The sequence below is a fragment of the Lampetra fluviatilis genome, chromosome 2 (genome assembly GCF_964198595.1).
Source record: "Lampetra fluviatilis chromosome 2, kcLamFluv1.1, whole genome shotgun sequence".
Lineage (NCBI taxonomy): Eukaryota > Metazoa > Chordata > Hyperoartia > Petromyzontiformes > Petromyzontidae > Lampetra > Lampetra fluviatilis.
The window spans coordinates 32,347,981-32,353,702 of record NC_136276.1 but is presented as its reverse complement, the minus strand read 5'-3'; positions in this window follow the sequence as shown (position 1 = coordinate 32,353,702).

Sequence of the window (5,722 nt, the reverse complement as noted above, 5' to 3'; positions counted from 1 at the left end):
CAGAGTGCAGCGCCACATTAAATACGCACTACAATGACAATAGTTTAAAGCGATTTGAAGCATGTTTTATATATTTTTTTGGGGGGGGGGGGGCAGATATTTGTGACGTCATATTTGAGGGGGGGTCTGACTTTTTGTGACGCCGTGTGACGAAGGGGGAGGGGGAGTCAAAAATCATCCAAAATCGCGTGACGTCATTTATGGACGGCCTCTTACTACACTGGCTGGCTTGGACAGCAGTGTTGGGAGTGTGAAGGAGGAAATCGTCTTGTTCACAACTGAATGGATACGGCAGCGTCTGCTTTGCAAGCGCAGTGTGCTCACCACCACACCACGGCAAGCACGAAAATACGCCACTACGCATTGAAGCATTACACTCGCCACAACGGTCGAAGTTTCCACCATGGATATTGGCAAATTCGTAAGCGCTGATGAACCCCATCACCGCTTACAATCTCGCCGAGCTCTCCCTCCCTGGTTGAATAAAGGACGTACGCACAGAGATTCGTAGCAAAGGATACTCCGAAGACAAAGATCCCCCGGGTGGCCTTAACACAATGTTGGGGCAAGTGCTGTTGGCGAGCACCTCTGAAGGTAAACACGGGCACACGAGGGGGTGGGTGGCCAACACCACGGCTGGCCGCCTTTGTCTCCCCAGTGGCGCGGTGTTTACACACCGCACCAGGTACTCATTTGATGGCCGAGTCGACCTAGAGGTGGAGGCGGCCCAGGACCGTTTCAGAAAATCGTCACTGATGTTGGATCGTGAGCGGAAATCGACCTGGGGTCGCCGGGTTTCGTAGCGCGGCGCGCTAATCGCTACACGACCGCTCCCCACGAAGGACACGCCACCTCTGCACTAACACTGCGAGCACGCTGCTGCTGCTGCTGGAGGAGGTGCTATTTCAAAGTGCTGCCAGGTTTAATGGCAGTCGGCTTTGATGAGGTCACAACGGATCAGATGACACAATGTCCTGCCGCTAGATTGTTGTTTGTTCCATTGTTGCCCGGTGTTTTATTTTTACCGCGATAAACAAACCTCGCAATCTCGACCCCACGCAGCCTCAGAGTGTTGGCGGCTGGTGAAAGGGGAAATGGGGGGGGGGGTAAAGGGGGCTCAGCTGTCCTCGTGTTAATGTGCGAGCTTCGTTTGGTGATTCATAAACCGTCCGAAATTTTTGTTCTTTAATTCATAATAATAATAAACGTGTTAATCTATCCGGGAAAGTCGCAGTTGATTAACTCTTTTTCAGGAGGGTTCTGCACCGTTGGGCACCACGGTGGCTAGGAGATGTTCTCTCTCATGCCTGGTATGCAGGAGGTCTTGGGTTGGATCCCGACCCTGACGCCTGCTGTATATTTGAAGTCTGCGTGTCTCTCTCTCACCGTGGCCGCGTGGACTTTTCTCCTGGTCCTCTGGTTTTCCCCTCCATATTTAGAAACGCGAGTCGAGAGTATTTGGCTGCGATACATTTACAAATGATCGGCCACTTCGTTGAGCTGTAATTTGTGGCCAGGTCGCTTCTGAAAAAGAGCTCAGTGGCCCTTACCTGCTAAAATTAAGTGTTTTTAGCCAATTAATGATGAGTGATTATTATACTGGTGGGAGGAAGCTGGAGCACCCGGAGAAAACCCCACGCCTTGCGCGAGCAGACAGCATTCAATATCCCCGTACAGATGGTGATGAGTCCACTTACTGTACTACCTCCTCTATGGGTCTCGGTCTATAATCATACCGGTCAACCCCTTATCAGCGCCTACCTTATTACAGACCAATTCAGACCTTATTGGTCAACTATAACAGAGGGTTTTTGGGTTAAATCGCGTAAATATATAAATGTCGTTAAAACCCGCCACCACCCGACACAGCCAACTAGTAAGGGTTGTCACGTAAACAGAACGTGGCCAATTCGTCACTAGCCCAGCACACCGGTGTGTCGCGGAAGCCGACGTGTCAAACGTATTGGTCAACTCCATGCCTCTTATAAATCTCAACGTTCATCCTACAGTCCCATCACAAGGGAGAGACAAACAGACAATTTTCTTTTTTTGCCCGTATTGAAACGGCTGTACGCCGTATGGACCTGAAAACTCAATTTCCCCGTTACAAGAATACGGGTTGACAGCTATGAATGATATTGTACCCCACTTCACAACCACCACCACCAACGGAGTTCAACTTTAAAACAAGGTCGGTCACACGACCGGGGACCATTCCGTCACACGGGAGGCACGCCGATGACGTCGTTGTAACCGAAGGTTACGATTTATTTTTGTTTTCGTTTCCGATGACCGGACGAGCACATTCAAGTTTCGATTTAAAGCTTTCGTGACTGCAGGGATTCATGTTCTTGGTTCTTTCGGTAAAGTCACGTAGAATGGAAATAATAAAAATAAAATATAATAAAATAATTCTCACGACGTTTCGGCCACAACGCAAGCAGCCGTCCTCAGGTGAAGAATAGGTCTGTCGAGAAGACAGAATAGGTCTGTCTTCTCGACAGACCTATTCTTCACCTGAGGACGGCTGCTTGCGTTGTGGCCGAAACGTCGTGAGAATTAATTTATTATTATTTTTATTATTTTATTATTTCCATTCTACGTGACTTTACCGAAAGAACCAAGAAGACATTCAAGTTTGGCAAGGGCCATCGTGTTCACGCGGCGTGGGGTTCTCGCTACGGAGTTGTCAGCCGACCAGCGGCAGCATCGCCGCCTCGTGTCACAGCGGCCACGGGCGCTGACATCATGCAACGACTTTGAGAAGCCCCTTCCCGGTTCATATTATGCACACGAGGTGGCACATATTTTAAAGGGCCCCGCGGTAGAGTGCTTGTCCCATGCCAATCATTCCGAAAGGACAGTCCTCAAGAGTTAAGTCTGTATTTATATCCCTCCCTCCCTCCCTGTTCAAATCATAAATATTTCCCCAGTTTTCGGAGACCAATCTTGAGATGGTTACATTTTGACCACTTTATGAATTTCTAATTGTATGGTTTCGTTCAATTCTACGAGTTCTCACGTGGTTAAGTAAATACATATTCTTAGGTTTTTTCGGTAAAGTCACGTAGGTAAAACATCAAAATTAATGAAAATAAAATAAAAACAAAAATCACGACGTTTCGGAGGCAACACAAGTCTCCGTCATCAGGTGGGACCGTCACGAAAGCTTCAAATCTAGAATTAAGTAAATACACTTGAAAATATTTCAATCTACGATTTCAGTGCTGGACCAGTGCTCGGACAAAACACGAGTCCATGAGCCTCCCTACAACATTAGTCTTTTTATTTTCAAACTCTTAGTATTGAGCACTTCTTGGATCGGGCAAACAGCTGCATAAAGCAGAGAGAGCGACGAGTCACACGGCAGAGAAGGAAGCAGCATTAATGTAATGAGAGAATCGTCGAAATTGGATTCACACCGCATTCCTTAAGCGCAATTAACTTAAGTGGCATTTACGGTCAGTTGCTTGCGAGCGGTGGAATAAGCCGCTGCCGAGCTTCAACTTCACAAATGCATGCGATGCGTTTGGCAGACGAGCATGGCGGGCGTGGGGGAAAGGTGACTTTTTTATTCAGCCATCATGAATGGCCCGGTTGCATCAGAAAAAACCAACAGGAAACTGAACAAACTATAATTATACTATAGTTTAAAAAAAAAATCTGACCAGGTAAGGCCCAGAGCTAAATAGATCGTTTTCAGAAGCGACTTGGCCACACATAATAGCCCAACGAAGTGGCTTATCTTGTGGAAATGTATAACAACCAAATACTCTAAGCGCATGTTTCTAAATGTGGAAGAGAAAACCCGGATGACCTGGGAGAAAAATCCACGCGACCGGAGACACGCAAACTCCAAATGTACAGCAGGCGTCAGGCTTGGGATCGACCGCACGACCTCCTGCATACCAGGCGAGGTAGTTAACATCTCGCCACCGTGGAGCCCCAACTTAGGACATTTCCGTGGGGCTCGTTGGTGAATGGGCCGTACGTCCCCCCATGAATGTCCAGGGACTCGTTGGTGCTGCCCTGCTGGTCACGTCTGTCGTTTCGAACGGCGCTGCTCTTCTCCCTTGCGCCAATGTGTCCCTACCCCCGAGACCCCACTCCCAAACCTATCCAAACGAAGATTTTTTTGTTACTTATGTAGTCTTCACTTTCCACAAATTTTGTTGTTGGCTAGGACTAAATGAGTCCAATTTCAAGGATACATGTCAAAATAAAACTCCTCGGTCGTGAACGTTCACGAAGCAGTATTAACACATATTCTTAGGTTTTTTTCGGTAAAGTCACGTAGGTAAAAAATTTAAAATTAATAAAAGTAAAATATAAAATAAAAATCATGTTTCGGAGGCAACACAAGCTTCCGTCTTCAGGTGGAACCGTCACAGCACGATAGCTGTATCTCACTTGATACAGCTATCGTGCTGTGACGGAAGCTTGTGTTGCCTCCGAAACGTCGTGATTTATATTTCTTATTTTACTTTTATTAATTAAATTTTTTTTTACCTACGTGACTTTACCGAAAAAACCTAAGAATATTAATCCTTGCAGTCACGAAAGCTTCAAATTTAGAAATAGTATTAACACGGCGCGTTATGTCACGTTATGAATGTCCAATCGTGCAGCCCAGCGTTGAAACTCGGCAAGTCGTGGTCACGGCGACTCCACGCTTCACGACCTCCGGAAAGTGGCATCGCCAGCTCGTTTTGCGCTCTCAATCAGTGGCACTCGAGGGAGAGACAAACATGTAAAAGGTGAGAGGGACGAGCTTCAGGCGGGCTTGGTGTGATCAACAGCCTGGCCCACAGTAGTTAACGGGGAGGGGGCCTGGGAATGCTAACACCCAAGATCAAGATTAGGTTAACTGGGACACGAGCATAAGGTGGGTGAGCAAAAGATGAATGCGGATTAATAACATGTGCCGTCGAATTGGGTCACGCGTAACGATTCGTTCTCGAAGCGACGCGATTATTCATCACAATATGGGGTCGCGATTCCAGACGTTTTTTTGCAACCGGTTGTGTGGAGGTCACTTGAAGGGCTCAAAGGTTGTTGTGATAACTGCTTCCATCGGCCAATCTCCGACACAAAGGGTTGCACCGATCGGCGAGCGATTAAATTGGATGTTGTTGCAAGATAGCCCAATCAGGATAAGAGTGAAATATAAAGAACACACTTTGGTAAATTTCTTAACACCTGTTTTGTTGCCAGAAAAAGGGGAAAAACCTATTATCATATTTTGGTACTGGCAAAGGAGAACCCATGAATCAGAATATAATGTATCCAGAAGTTGATTAGTGAATCTATTCTTAGACGATACAATGCATGTGCGCAGGATTCCATCTCATCAATAAGTCAATGTAGCACATGGTCGAGTGGAACCTAAAAATACAATGCCCTCCCACCACACCATTCAGCACTGATGCAAGGAATGAGACTGGATGGAAACACCAACCAGAAAAAGTGGACATTTAAAATGTTACTTGTGATATTACAATTTCAACACAATCAAGAGTGATGGCATTTCCATTACCAGACAAACCAGACTACGCAAACAAACAGCAACTTCGAAACTGGAAATGTAAGAACACCACATCGCAGGAACAGATCCAGTCTTCACACAAGTTCATAAAACGCTGAATATGTCAAGTCCTCGCATTGACACTCCACACATTTACCACCAAACCGGAGCACCTGAAGGACACATCAGTATAAAAAA